This window comes from Chenopodium quinoa, unplaced genomic scaffold (assembly GCF_001683475.1).
Source record: "Chenopodium quinoa cultivar QQ74 unplaced genomic scaffold, ASM168347v1, whole genome shotgun sequence".
Classification (NCBI taxonomy): Eukaryota; Viridiplantae; Streptophyta; class Magnoliopsida; order Caryophyllales; family Amaranthaceae; genus Chenopodium; species Chenopodium quinoa.
The window spans coordinates 105,511-121,543 of NW_018742441.1; the positions used below are offsets into that span (position 1 = coordinate 105,511).

The following is a 16,033-nucleotide window of genomic DNA, read 5'->3' on the forward strand; positions in this document are numbered from 1 at the left end:
TCTTTTGTAGGATCTAACTCATACAACTCATCGTATTTTCTAAAAAAGAGGAAGTCACACATATATCTTTCATGCTCAGTTAAATTTTTCAGATACAAAGGCTTATTTTCTTGCAAACTCCTAGAGACAATCATTTCTCGATTTTGAATCGGAATCTTATCAATAGGGGGGTCTACCCAATCTGAATCCAAACTAGATGCTTCCAAATTAGCCTTCAATTCCAACAGCTGTTTATCTCTTAGATATTGCAATCTCTCAACCTTTTTTTTCAGCATATGCATCAGCAGCAATAAATTTAATTTCAGGAGGGACATTTTTATCAGTAGGAAATTTGTCCACATCAATTAACTGAATGTGAGTTTTAGGAGTCTGAGGTCAAACTCATCTTGAGATAATTCAGCAGCAGTAGGAGTATGACTTTTATCTGTAACAATAAGGGTAGGATGAGGAGCACTAGGAGATTTTACAACTTCAGTTGGAACAGATTCATTGGCAACCGTTTCCGTTTCAACATATTTATTTCTCAATAAATCTAAAACTTCAGTTGTATCTCTAGGCTGAGCTTCCTATAGAAAAAATAATATGTATTAAAATAAAAAACAAATAACTTAAATGCAAACAATAATAACCTATATTAATTAATGAACTCAAATTTCTAATTCCTGATAGGAATATTCTTATTACTGACAAAATTAATCTAATAGCTGATTGAATAAATCTTTTTCTTGATTAAGAATGTATTATTTTGAAAAAAATAAGTAAATTTCTGATCAAAAAATTATTATTCCTGATTAAAATATTCTTACTACAGATAAAGGTAATCTAATAACTGAAAATGACAGCTTTATTCCTGATGAACAACTAGAGTTATAATTTACATCTGAACAAAATTTTATCATTTCCTACACAAATCATCTAATAACTGACTGAAATATAATTATTCCTGATACAGTAAATCTAATTAAAAACCTAACAACTATATTTTAAATCCTGACAAAAATATTTCAATTACTGACAAAACTTATATAATATCTGACAAAATAAATCTAATTCGTGACCAGAATAATTTAATTTGTGAAAAAAATAACAAAAAAAATTACCTTATTCACAACATCAATAGGTGATTGATGTTCTACTGTAACTTTACTCTGACCAACATCATCAGATTTAGTAAAAACCTGAAAACATATGTATAACATAAATAAAAAATAAATAAATTTATTTGTATAAAATATTCAATTTTAATACAATAATTACTAGTATTTTAATAAATTATTCAAATAAAATACAAATATTAGACCTTAGATGTGCTGTCATCATCTTTATCATCTTTTGTTTCTTCTTCAACAGTTATCGGAATTTCTTTTTCAGTAACTTCTGCAATTTGCTCCTTTGATGGTTGAGGAGAAGGAGGAGTTGGGGTAATTAAATCAAATTTTGGCATAGACTGATCTCCCATTTAAAAACTCCTACCTTCTTGCACAATCCTAGCCTGATTATCATTCAAACCACCAGAATAAACTTCATTGAGTCCCCTAGCTTTCCTTGGTGTCCTAGGAGGTGATGTTGAAGAACCAAGAACACCCTCCTTACCAACTGAACTAACCACATTTTCACCTGGTGCTGTGACAGGTTCAGATTTTACAGCAGTAGTTTCAACATCTGAAACAACAACATCAGTTACTTTGTCAACAGCAGCAACTTCTGCACCAAGTGAAACATCGGCGACAGGTCCTTGGTGAACAGCAGCAGCTTTTGAACCAAGTGAAACATCAGCTTCATCTTCATTTTTCTCTGGTATCTATTCAGGGATACCAGTTAATTCTTTTTCTTCTTCAGATTCTTTTTCTTCATTTCTATCTTCTAATTTATCACTCTTAGGTATATCTTGACTAAAGAATTTTGACAAATCAAGATCACCAATAACATTATTCACCTGTATAAAATAAACATTAATATCAAAAATAAAAATTGAGTTAAATTTCATATAAAAAATAAAGATAAAGGTAATAAAACTTACAATTTCATCAGACTTAAGTTTAAGATCAAAGTTATCCAATTCAGTGGCTAACTCTTTGCTCTTCAAAGCAGCTAACACTGTACTATTTCATCAATTTTAGCTAAGAACTGTGGATTGGAATATATATCATCACCTCCTTGAGATTGAGATTCTTGTGAACTTTTTATTGCCTCATCCTTCAAGTTAGTAGCAAAGTGAATTTGGTTCTCTGATACAATCTTCAAGTCACGACCAAATTTCATCATTTTCTTTTTCACATCCTGATAAAAAAAATTGAGTTTAAAAAATGAATGAGTTAAATATAATAACATATCCAACATAAAATTCACTCAATATTCTAATTCCTGATAAAAATTAAATAATTTCTGAATAAAACAACATTATTCCTGAAACTGATACCTTATTTCCTGACTATAAAAAATTAAATCCTGACAAAAAATAACACATTCCTGACAAAAATAATGTTATTCCTGTTAAAAGTAATATAATTTCTAATTTAAACAATGTTTTACCTAATTGAGATATATTTTTTAACCATTCTAATTCCTGACTAATAATATATAATTCCTGATCATACTAATCTTATTTCTGACTTGAACTTGCTAATTCCTGAAATTTAGAATGTTAAAATAAACCAAGAACTTAATTAAATTATCTAATATATGAAGAAAACAAACTAAATCCTGATTATAATAATCTTATTTCTGGACTAAAATTGTTAAATAGAAAATAGTTACTATTGACATCATCAATTGGGTATTTAATTTTTTTATTACTGATAAACATATATCAGTTCCTGATATAAATATTCTTATATCTGACTTTATAATTTCTAACTTTTAGAATTATATGTAAGACTTGAATGCAATTGAGATATAAGTTATTTTCTGACTAAAATTATTCCATTCCTGAAAAAAAACTATGATATTCCTGATCAACATCTCATATTAATATTGATATCAAATTTCTTACTCCTAATAAAACTAAACCAAACTAAACTAAATGACAGGTTATAATAAAAAAAGCTTTCAGAATTTAGTGCATAATAACAGATAATAAATAATGAACTCTTGAATTAAAAGCTTTAATAAATTAATATATATATAAAAAAAAGATTTTAAACTTACATCAATATCCATTTTATCAATCTCATCATCAGTTGGGTATTCTTTAGGAATTTTGTACATGACATATCTAGCTTTGTCATCATCAGCTTTGAACTCAATTGGGGCAGATTAAAAACCCTGACCATCCTTATTTTTACCAGAATCAATTAGGGCAGATGGTACACATTGACCTTCCATATTTCCACCAGAATCTTCATCATCATCAGTATATTCAAGTTTAAACTCAATGTTATCCAGCTGAAAAGATTTAAGAATCTCATGTTCACTTTTGCCAGCATACTGTAATGGTAATGTCTAAGGATACAATTTCACAAAACCATAATCAATATTTTCAGCAACCGCTTTAATCCGCTCATTCAGAGATTCACATGACCAATTCATTACAAATGGCTTCCTATCTAAAGTGGTCACAAACTCAAACTTTTGCAAAAAAGCAATTATAAAGGCAACCAAACAGTCATTTACTTGTTTTGATTTACTTTTCAATTCTTGTCCTTCCTTCTTCTTCAAAACAAAGGACTGAAACTCTGCTATAGATGTACATAACCAATCCATCACATAACCAGCCGAGTTGTAAGTCTTTATGAAACGTACATCTTCTAAAGACTTAATGATGTTAAAATTAGGGGACTTATCACCAATTTGAGCCAAAAAATTAGAAACAGCAAACATAACAAAGAGTCTCTTAAATTCATAACCTCCACCCCTATATTTCTCAAGCAATGATTGATAAGTAAGAAAATTAACATACGTCTTTTTCTTCTTACTTTGAACTGGTCTTTTAGATTCCTTCTTCTTGCTTTCAATACCTTTTTCAAATTCATCTGCAATTTTCCTCTTCTTTTTTTTGTTACTTTCAAATTCATTTTATTTTTCCAAATCTTCTTCTCCATCCAAACCTAAAAATTTTCTCCACTCTGATTTCAAATAATCATTAGGATTAAAACCTTTTTTTGTTTTTAATCTTTTTTACAGGTATATCAGTAAAAGGAATGCCCAAAACATCAGCAATATCAGAACTGTCAATATGAATGGCATGTTCTTTTTTTTACCAACAATCAGATTTCTCGCCTTAGGATTATAATGAGTTACCATATAACCATACAACTGGTGACTAATATTATCCTTCAAGTTCATATTAAACAACCCACCAAACCCAATATCTTTCACATCCTTTTTTTCCTGATCACTTAAATCTTCCATGATTTGACAAAGATGATTAGGACCAGATTTATTACCAAGATCTAAGTCTTCAATATCATCTTCACTAAGAATGATGAAAGTTTGAAAAGTAAAAAATCACATTAAAATTGAGAGAATTTTGAAACATATATTTAAGATAAAAATCTTTAAGCAAATCACAAAGTACTGAGAACCACTCTGAGTAAAATAAAAGACTAATAACTGACAAAATTAATTTAATATCTGACTAAAATGTGCTAAATGCTAACGTTTAAATTGTTATTCCTGAATAAAATTAACCAAAGCATGAGATTTATTTTCTTACCATTCTAATTCCTGACTACTAATATTTAGTTCCTGATTATATTAATCTTATTTCTGTCTTGAACTTGCTAATTCCTGAAATTTAGAATGTTATGCTAGACCAGAATAGACAAAGAACTTAATTAAATTATCTAATATATGAAGAAAGCAAACTAATTCCTGATTATAATAATCTTATTTATGGCTTCAAATTTTTAAATACAAAACTGTAACTATTGACATCATCAATTGAGTATTTTATTTTTTTATTACTGATAAACCTAGATCAATTCCTGATATAAATTTACTAATATCTAACTAAAACATAATAATTTCTAACTTTTAGAAATATATGTCTGACATGAATACACCAATTCTTTAAACACACTATCTAATATCTGACTACACAATCCTAATTCTTGGCTAATAAAATATAATTCTTGAAAATAATAATCTTATTCCTGTCTTAAAAATGCAAAAATCATAAACATTCACATCATAATATAACAATATGACTAATGAAATAACCATTTCCATAACAAAGGGCAAAACAACAAAAGATAATCCTGACAAATATAATCTATTACCAAAATACAATATAATAACCACATATGTGTGTTTATTTCCCAAGAAAATATACAAGTATTCAACATGAAACAACAAATACAAAATGCTATGTCTTTTTCCGAAATAAATAGGATACAATTTCACACCTAACAGGTCGACTTCGTTTAGAGCCAGGTTTAGGACCACGCTTCTTCAATGGTGGTTCTGAATCGACCCTACAAAACGGAATAGTAAATTATAAAAATGATTGTTAAAAAAAAATAACTGAAGTAAAACCTAAAAAATAATTGAAGTATAATAAACCTTTCAGCCATTGCAACTGTATTCTCTTTTTTTCGAGCTTGTTTATTACTTCGTTTATGATAAACTTTTAAGGGAGAAGAATCTTTAATCGACGAAATGGTAGACATTAATTGAGTCAAAAATGAAGAATGTTAGGGTTTATAAAGAAGTAAAAATTAAGTCGATAGTAATGGAGTGAAATTAAAGGTAGAAAATGAAGTAGTTATGCGAATTATACGGAAACGTGAAATTAAGTCGATAGTAATGGAGTGTAACTGTTAAAAATGGAGTGGAAATGCAGAAAACGTGGGTGAGAAGAAGAAGGAAGAAGGCGAAACGATGAAAAAAAAAGAGTTATTTAAGGTTCGGGCCGCGCGCGGGCTAATCTATAATAAACGGGCCGAGCGCGGGCTAGTAAATAGAACGGACTCACATGAGTCCGTTCTACACAATATTTTTCGTTCCTTAATTGCTTAACACAATTTTATGGGATTAAGGGAGCAAACACATTTTTGTAATTCCATATTAATATTATCTAGATTACTACTCAATTTGAACTTGATTTGACTGAATGTGTTAACATATATGAATCAACTAGATTAAACCCCGTGCAATGCACGGTTGTTAAATAATTCTAATGACAATAAATTTTACCAAAAATAATGGATATAAATATTATAAATAGACTTAGTAGTAAAAAGTATGAAGTATTTAAGGACATTTATTTTAGATTTTATACAAGCTAAAAGTCATAATTTAATTACAATAAGCTTTTTTTAGTAAGTGGTTTTGGAGGGAAAACTTTTTATAATATTTTGCCAAGTATTCTCTAAGTTTTGCCTTTAGTATAATGTAATTGATGATTTGAACTTGATCTAAAACTCAACATGAACTAACCCAATCTAAATCTAAATGTGAAACAGGCCACCCTATCAAGTTTTTCAACTTGGCTCAACCGAATGGAAACTCCAAAAATTTGACATAACATCCTTCTTCTTTCTACCAATTATAATTTTCCATATTTCATACTATCACCAAATTTTCACACTTACAAATCAACATATAATAATCCAAGATTTGAATAAACGCATTATTTGATTTGATTGTTATACAAAGGGGACCCAATTTTTGGATAACTCTTAAACATTGAACAAAGTCTTAGCTCAATAAATCCTCCAAATATTATTTTTTTTTTTTAAAAAAAAAGTAAAAAGGGAAAAAATCCCGAAAATTACTCCTCGAAAAAAACGTTCAAATAAGAAAATAATCATTACATTCCCATATTTAAAACCCGACAACCTTTAAAATTAAAATTTTTGCCTTTTTTTACATTGCTCGAAATTTCTTTCCTTCTTTGCATTTCAATATTACCATTAATAATTTAATATATATCTTCAAACAATTAAACCCTAATTTCTTTTACTCGTATTACATTCATCTTTTTTCGTAATCTAGAGTTTTAAGCCAGGTACATACTGAAAATACCCATTAATCTTCATAATTTTTCCTCTAATTATTGTGAAAATACCCATTAATCTTCAGATTTAAATCGTTTTTTAATAATTATTAATATTATTAATTACTTTTTTTTTTCTTAAATTTACTTGTATAGCTGTATCACTTTTATTTTATATTTATTTTAAAGTTTTGTTGATTAATTATTTGTAATAAACAGGGTAAGAAGAATTAATTAGCAGCATCAATGGCGATGAGGTGGGGCATGTCTTTGAGAGTAGCGACATTGGTGTGGGTAGCTTTATGCACTTGTATTTCTGTAATGTTTGCATTTGCGCAAGATATTTCTAGTTCTTTAGATTCATAGAATTATTAAGTTCTTGGAGTTTTCGTCGTGTTGATGGTGTAATTTGAACTAGTATTGTAACGATTTAATCCTTCTAAATCATGTGAATTATTGAATTAATAGGGTAAATTTATTCCAAATAGAGATATATATGTTTAGGTAGAATGAAATTGCATGATTAAACAATAGAAGTACAATGATGTAAATAGTGCTCCAAATTCTTAATTGATTGTTAAAAAATTACAGTACAAGTACTTTTTATTTTCTACCGCTTCCTTTTCATCATTTATGAAAGCTTTCACAATAAAGAATGCTAAATAGGGTGTTAATGGCGAATGGATACATAACCAAGATCTGCCCCTGTTCTATTCACCTGATTTTTACTTATCTGATCTTATCTGAACTTATCTAACCTTATTAGAACTTATTTTAGTTATAAACTAGATGTAAGCCCGTGCGATGCACGGTTTTTAAATATTTCATTTTGTATTTTTTTGTAATTTCTTAATATTTTTTGTTTTTGTTTTCTATTCTCTTATTTTAACATTAATTTAAGGTAAAATATTTTGTTAACTTTTAAATTATTCTTATTCAAATTTTACGTATATATCGAACTTGAATTTATAAATTGAAATAAATATTATCTCATTCGTCAAATAGTTAGATAAAATCATTAAATCAAAATATATATTTTAATTTCTAATTATTTGTTAAAATAATACTTTGTATAAATCCTAATGTAAAAGATAATATAAAAGATAATTTTTGTTATTTTTTTTATATTTTAAATCTTAAATTACTATTTTTTGTTTTCAATTCTCAAATTTCATTTGTCAATTTTTTCTTAAATGGCGATTGAAAATTAAAATTCTAAATTAATATATAAGTCTAATTTTTCATTGGTCGAAATAGTACTTTTGCTTATGTGGCGTGCGATGCACGAATTTTTATATACATTTTGTATATAAATATCTTTTTTTGGTGATCTCTTAATTTTTTTTCTTGCATTATAAGTTTTAAAATTTTGTATGAAAGTATCATATCATCAGATATTTACATAAAACTATTAACATCAAATGATAATTTATATTTTTTAAATATTAAAATATAATTTTTAGTTTTTTAAATAATATAAATCCTAATATCTAAAGATAATTTTTAGTTTTTTTTTTCACAACAAATAATTTTTAGTTTTTGAACAAATAAAAATGATAAAATTTAGTGTTCTTAAATAAATAAAATCCTAATAAATTACTATTCGTCGTTTTTACCTGCGTGGCAAAAATTTAAATTTTCATTCGTCACTTTTGTTTAGGTGGCGAGTGATTTTTTTTAATTCTAAAATAAAATAGAAATCTAATTTTTAATTGGTCGAAAATATACTTTTTCTTATGTGGTGCTCCCAAGATAATTTTTAGTTTTGGAACAAATAAAAATGATAAAATTTAGTGTTCTTAAATAAATAAAATCCTAATAAATTACTATTTGTTGTTTTTACCTACATGGCAAAAATTTAAAATTTCATTCATCACTTTTGTTTAAAAATTTGCATCCATATAGATAATTATTATTTTTTTTTTAAGAGAAGATAATTATTGGTTTTTAAAAATAATTTAAATTTTAAGTATTCTCTATTCATTGTTTTTACGTATGTGTCAAAATTCTTAAATATTATTCGTCACTTTTGCTTAGGTGGCGAGTAAATTTTTTAATTCTAAAATAAATTATTAATCTAATTTTTCATTGGACAAAATAATACCTTTTCTTATGTGGCGCGCCAAATGCTGCCAAAAAAGGCCTACTTTATTTATATATATTAGATTAAACTTGGTAGCTGTGATTAACCTTTATCCCAACTTATGTGAACTTATTTTTCCTGAACTTATCTCATCTAAACTTAATAACCCTAGTCTAAACTTATTAACTCTAATACAAGTGAAAATACGGTGAACAGAGCCTTAATCTATACACGATCTTTAATTCCACCTCACATGCCAAATTAATTCTTAAATTTTACTCAAAACATAAAATACTTATTTAGGTTAATTTTATCATATGGCCTCATATAGAGAATTATGTACTATTACTCCGTAAAACCTATAAAAACAACATTTTAATTTAGAGTAGGTGAGTAATATTATTAGGGGTATAACTTCTTATATTCTGTAAACTATCCATAAACTAATTCTATTTGTAGAAGTTAAGTCATTTGAATTTGTACAATATCTAATGCACATCAGCTATGTCTAAAAAGTTTCTTTAAGCTCATGTATAAAAATCAATGTATTTAGAGATTAATGTTAGGATTCATTTTATGGATTGCTAAACACCGCCAACAAAAATGATCACCACTGCCAACATTTGGTGTGAATGGACAATCATACCCTTACTACTTCACCATCCCTTCATCCTTCCGGCAACCCACAACCCCTTCCAACCGGCGATCACAACCCCTTTTGATCGATGACCCACCACACCCCCTCTATGACAACCCACCACCTTTACTGGTCGGCGTGAAGGTGGTGGTTTTATTTATTTTAGGCAACCGTGGTAACCGGAGCCCAAAACTGATTACTGTGCGTGGTAACCGGAGCCCAAAATCGGTTACCGTGCATGGTAACCGGAGCCCATAACCGATTTTGGGCTCCGGTTACCGTGAACCTTAATCGATTCTATGGTAACCGGAGCCCAAAACCAGTTACCATGCACGGTAACCGATTTTGGGCTCCGGTTACCATGCACGGTAACCGATTTTGGGCTCCGGTTACCATGCACGGTAACCGATTTTGGGCTCCGTTTACCATACACGGTAATTGATTTTGGGCTTTGGTTACCGCGATTGCCTGAAAATCCGAAATTTAAAAATAAAAAAAAGGAGGGAAGGTGGTGGGTCGCTAGTGCAGTGGTGATAGTCGTCGGTCAGTGTGGTGTGGGTGGTGGTGGTGTCAAGGTGTTAGTGATTGATGGCAAGAGGAAAGATAGTGGTGAAGTACTAAGGACATGATTGCCCATTCACACTAAATGTTGGCGGTTTTGATAATTTTGGATGACGGTATTTAACCACATATTCTTAGGTGCACACTCATGCACCTATAAATAGAAGTAATAACAGCATAATATGAACATTAGCTTTTCAGAAAGTGAACATTAGCTTTCTTCTCCTCTATTATTCTCCTTCGTTTTTTATTTTTTCTCTCCTCTGTTTTTTTTTTTGGTAACTTTCCCCCTTTTTTACACTTTTTTTATTGAATTTGTTTCTTACAACATAAATAGTTATTAAGTATGATTTTTGTGTGAATTTCGATTTTGTGCTTTAATTTCGATTGATTAAGATTTGTATGAATCTTTGAATTCACAAATTATACTCTGTTTTTATCCTTCCTTCTTTTACTCGTTTTTCCTCTTTTTTTTTTTTTTTTTTTTTTTTTTTTTTTTTTTTTTTATTTTTCTCGTTTTTTCGATTTAACGATTGAATATGTTCTTTACAATATGAAATTGGTTGTTTATCTGATTTTTTGAATTCATATGAATTGTTTTTTTTTTTTTTTAGCTTCAATCAATTTCATCTATGTATGAATTTCATCTGATTTTCTGCATTTTTTTTATCAATGAACATAATCATGCAAAATATGAACATATGCATAGGTTCCCTTAAATGTGAACATTATATTTTCAAAAAGTGAACATAGGCATAAAACATATGAACATATGCATTTCAGAAAGTAAACATAACAATTCAAAATATGAACGTAAGCATTGGTTTCCTTAAAGTGAATATAACCATTTAAAAGATGAACATATGCGTAAAAAATATGAACATATGCATTTAAAAAAGAGAACATATGCATAAAAAGACTTAATGAGAATATTTATGAACAACAAATATTTACTATGAATATTTACATTATGAACATATAAAATATCATTATGAATATAAGACATGTAATTATGAGCATAAAAAATTGAAGAAATAAAAAATAATATGATTATGAAACATATGCATCATAAGTATTAATAGTATGAACATATGCATTCAAAATATGAACATATGCAATGGTTCATTTTTGAATGCGTATGAACATAATTAAGCATTTTAGAAGGTGAACATATATATCAAAAAATATGAATAAATGGATTTAGAAAGGGAATATAAGCATTTCAGAAAGTTTACAAAAGGATTCAAAATATGAACATAAGAATTCAAAATATGAAAGTATGCATTTCGGAATGTGAACATAAGGTATCCGTTTGATTTTACTAATTTTTTTTTACAATTCCAATAAATAATTTCGAACAATAGAGTATCGGACAATATTCAAACAAAATTAAGTGATAATCATATAAATTCAAACAAAATTAAGTGAAATTTACATAAAAATTGCCTTTTTTAGGAAGGATCCTGTTGATTTTGCATTTCTTTTCTAATGTCCATTGATGTTTTTGCAGTTTTTTAGTGAGAGAAAATGAAATAGAGGAGAGAGAAAGTGAAATAGAGGAGAGAGAAAATCATAAGAAGAAGAATAGCAATTTCTGAGTTTGGAAAGTGATGTTACACTGGGTGTGGGTGGGTGTATTGTAGTTACCGTGTTTTGAAGTTAGTTTTAGGGCTTTTTTTTTGGCTTATGGGCCTTTTTTTTTATTTATGGGCCGCTGTTACACCTATTTAAGGTGCACAAGGGTGCACCTTAGACTAATTGGTATTTAACACCCCTTTGTTTTCATCATCCGCCTTTCTGAATACTAAATGGGCTAAACACCAATAAACTGGAGGAACTTAAAGCATCTCCAAAAGTTCCATTATAAGGACTTGCTTGCAATTTAAATAAAATTTCTAGCTACATGCTTACCATTGGAGAACAAAAAATTAAGCAACATGCAAGCAACTATAGCCCAACCAAGCTACATGCTTGATTGAAAAAGAGACAAATAATCTCCACTCATATTGTAACATGTGTATAATTATCTATTATTTTTTAAAATTTTTATTTTTTGCAAAGTACAATATGTTGTGGCTTACCATTGGAATAATTTGTTGCTTAAAAAGTGTTGTAGCTTAGAAATTGATGTGGAAAAGCAAGCAATAAAGCATTGTAGCTTGCCATTGGAGATGCTCTGCTGGTAGCTGAATTATCTCTTTATACTTTCTCGTGGGACCAATTAATTGGATAAGAATTTTAGTGAAATTTGATCAAAGCCCAATCCTCTAGATAAAGGAAACAATTCATAAAAAAAGTAATTCAATAAATACATACGTATATATATATATATAAAAAAAAAAAATTAAAATCGTCATTACATTATTACATATTAAACCGAACAACTTTTTTTCTTTTTTCTTTTTCCTTTTTTTGCACTGTGCTCCAAATTTCCAACTTCTTCCCTTAATCTTCCAACTTTCTGTTCGTAATACAGGTACACTTTGAAAAACCAAGATCAAATTTTTATTTTGATTAGTTTCATGAATTGTTTGATTGTTTTTCTTTAATTTATGATTATCGATATAATTGTGTTTTATTTAGTTTTAATAACAGGGCAATTAAGGAGCAGAAAAGCAGCATCAATGGCGATGAGATTGAGCATGTCGTTGCGAGTGGCGGCATTCGTGTGGGCAGCTTTATGCAGTTTTCTTTCTGTCATGTTTACATATGCTCAAGATATTGCTAATTCTTAGGTACCTATAACTATTTTCTGTGCCCGGAATTAGGTTATCCTTCATCCTTTTTCATTGATTATGAACCGCAGTGTTGTAATTGGGTATAATAAAGTGAGTTTAATCGAAATTAGGATTTTTTTTAAAAAAAGATATTTCTTATGATAGGGTTTTTATTTTTATTTTTAGGGGGGACCTTAATTATGTAAAAATTTGATAGGGATGTAAATACTTATAGTGAATGATTGGAATTATTGAGTTTAGAGACTATTTTTGATACTCCTATTGTGTCCAATTTTTATTTTTTTTTTGTAATTTTGGTACTTTTTTTTAAGGTATAATTTTGGTATTTTTGGTTGTATATAATGAATGTGTGTAATTGATTGAATAATTAATTAAGAGAGATGGTGGGAAACTCACCTATGTTTTACCCCAATACTCTGAAGTTGAGGTCATTCTCTTCAAACAAAAAAAAAAGGTCATTGATTATGGCCCGCCCGAATTGTCACAGTCCAATAAAATGCATACTTCTTCCGTTCTTTTTTACTTGACTCGTTTTGACTTTTGCACTATTCACCACCTCTCCTTTGACCGTCTTTTGTGAATGATATGTAAGAAAAAATATATATTCATATGATATTTTTTTAATTCATCTCAATAAGTACTATCGTAATATACAACTTTTATAATTGTTACTTATGAAGAATTAAAGTTATTGATTGTTAAAGTTTTGCATTGGCAAGCGTGATAAAAAAAACAGGTCAAGTAAAAAAGAACAGAGGAAGTATTATATAAGCCTAATTTCGAAAAGTCCAATTTTGACCTGATAAGCCTGCCACTATTAAGCGAGATTAGGCATGAAATTTGATGCTAAAGCCCGGTCTAGCTCGGATCTTTTTCACCTCTACTTTGAGCCATAAATTGTGTAGGTTTAGTTGGATCACACCCTTTACCAAAGAATAAAAATAAAAAATAATCAAACGAATGGGTATAGTTATACGAAACATATTGAGGATAAAAATGGTGCAACTAAAAAACCAATAGAGGAAGTGCTAGTCGTTGTCATAAATTATCTTAATTATCATATCCATGCTAAAATGGACAATTGTACTTTGCAAATTTTGATAGAGAATTTGAAGCTATTGAAATTTGATGGCAAATACTTATCATAACCTTAACCATTTTGTTTCATGATGTGAATGGAAGTTAGTTCTTTGATTGATTAAGTCAATAATTTTAGGGTAATGGTATATGCAACCATTTAATATTAATCCTTTTTAGTGTACATTGAGAATTTATCAACAATTTATATGTAAATCGGTGTAATAAATGTTTATGTAATGTCTATTTTTTTCACTCTTAGCTTCTTATATGCATCAATGGATGCATATAGCCTTTTCCATAATTTTATTAAATAATGATGAAATAAGAAATTTGGTGGCTAATGTATTTCTTACCCTAGCCAAATTGTTTCATGATCAATTAAGTCAATTAAAAATGTGGCTTCAAAAATAAAGTCAATTAAAAATGTCATGCTTAGGCCCTGTCACTTCACCCAAAAAAAATAAAATAATGTATAGTAAAAATTATTTCAGTTCAGTAAAAATAAGTTCAATTCAGCAAAAATAATTTCAGTTCAAAAATATTTTCAGTTCAGTTAAAATAATTTTAGTTCTGTAAAAATCAATAATCTTAAAGAAGAAATATAACTAAACATTAATAAAAACAATTTCAGTTCAGTAAAATCTAATAGCATGTAGAGTACTTTTTTTTTTTTTTGAAGGGTAGCATGTAGAGTACTTGTTTGTACGGAAACACATCCCTTATGTTTGTCGCTTAAACATGAAATTGTCTTATTCATACACTTATATCATCCATACAACACCCCTTTTAAATGATTATGCACGACATTGATTATCAATTATTATTATTTTTTAGAAAAATTAAATTATAAAAATTGATACTTACAAAATATACTACCTCCTTTAATTATAATCTAATTTTCTAAATCATCTCACAAATAATATTAAAGGGAACCAAAAAACACGTAATTTTCTAACAAAATTAAGGTGGATAAGACAATTACAAAGTACGGAGTAGTTATATTTTTTTAATCGTAGGAATATGTTATATAAGTAAGATAGGGCAATTGTAATACGAAGTAGTATGAAACAAAACACTCCTCTAATTCCATGTAATTCTACTGTCTATGTGGTCAAAGATTTTTAACTACTGCCATATTAGTAAAGTAGGGATATATTAACTTCTGGGATATAAATAAAATAAGTTCTTGTGTATATCCAAATATGGAGTATTAAATTTTAACATTTACTATATACACGGATACACCTTCTATTAAAGGACATGATCTAGTAGATGGACGGATGGTTAGTCCCCCATTCCCCCCTCCTCCTTCCCCGTGTGGCGGGAGTTTGAACCTTGTCCCCCCCCCCTCCCTCTGATAGGAGGGGGCTTCCCGTACACCTTATTTGTAAATTTAAAAGAAAAAGGGTTTTTCTAAGCTATGCCCCAAGGTTATTGAGTTTTTAAGGTGTACCCATGCTTTTTTAAAATTACAAGATATACCCTCCAACTTAAGGTGTTTATTCAACCGTATCCTATAACGTTAATCCAATGTTAGTAGTTGTGTTAGTGGTTCATTACTACACTTTGGAGAGAAATTTCACGCCCAAATTGAGTTAGAGTTATATAAGTAGGTTAACATTTAACATTTTTTTCCAAAATTTCTCATCTGCCTTTTCTTCTTTCTTCTAAAAGCAACCATTGATATGTCAAGCTCTTGGCGTATTTCTTATTCTTTTTTCTCATCCGCTTCTTATTACTTCCTATTTATTTACAATTCTAACGTCGAGTTTACGTCATAGGGTACGGTTAATTAAACAACTTAAGTTGGAGGGCACAACTTGTAATTTTGAAAAAGTATGGACACACCTTAGAAACTCTACAACCTTGAGGGCATAGCTTAGAAAAAATCAAAGAAAAAAAAGACAGTAGACAGGATATTATAAGATGAGAACAATTTACAAACCACGAGTCTACTACGGCCCTGCTAACCTTTCTGGTATTTTATTTACAGTTTA

At 28.7% G+C, this 16,033-nt stretch overlaps 1 long non-coding RNA gene across 1 annotated transcript; it reads left to right on the forward strand.

The window, feature by feature from the left end:
• The first annotated feature begins 12,307 nt into the window (after nucleotides 1–12,307).
• Nucleotides 12,308–13,211, forward strand: LOC110716065. The gene is made up of 2 exons (XR_002510376.1): nucleotides 12,308–12,694; nucleotides 12,802–13,211. It is a non-coding gene; the product is annotated as an uncharacterized LOC110716065 (long non-coding RNA).
• Nucleotides 13,212–16,033: the final 2,822 nt, after the last annotated feature.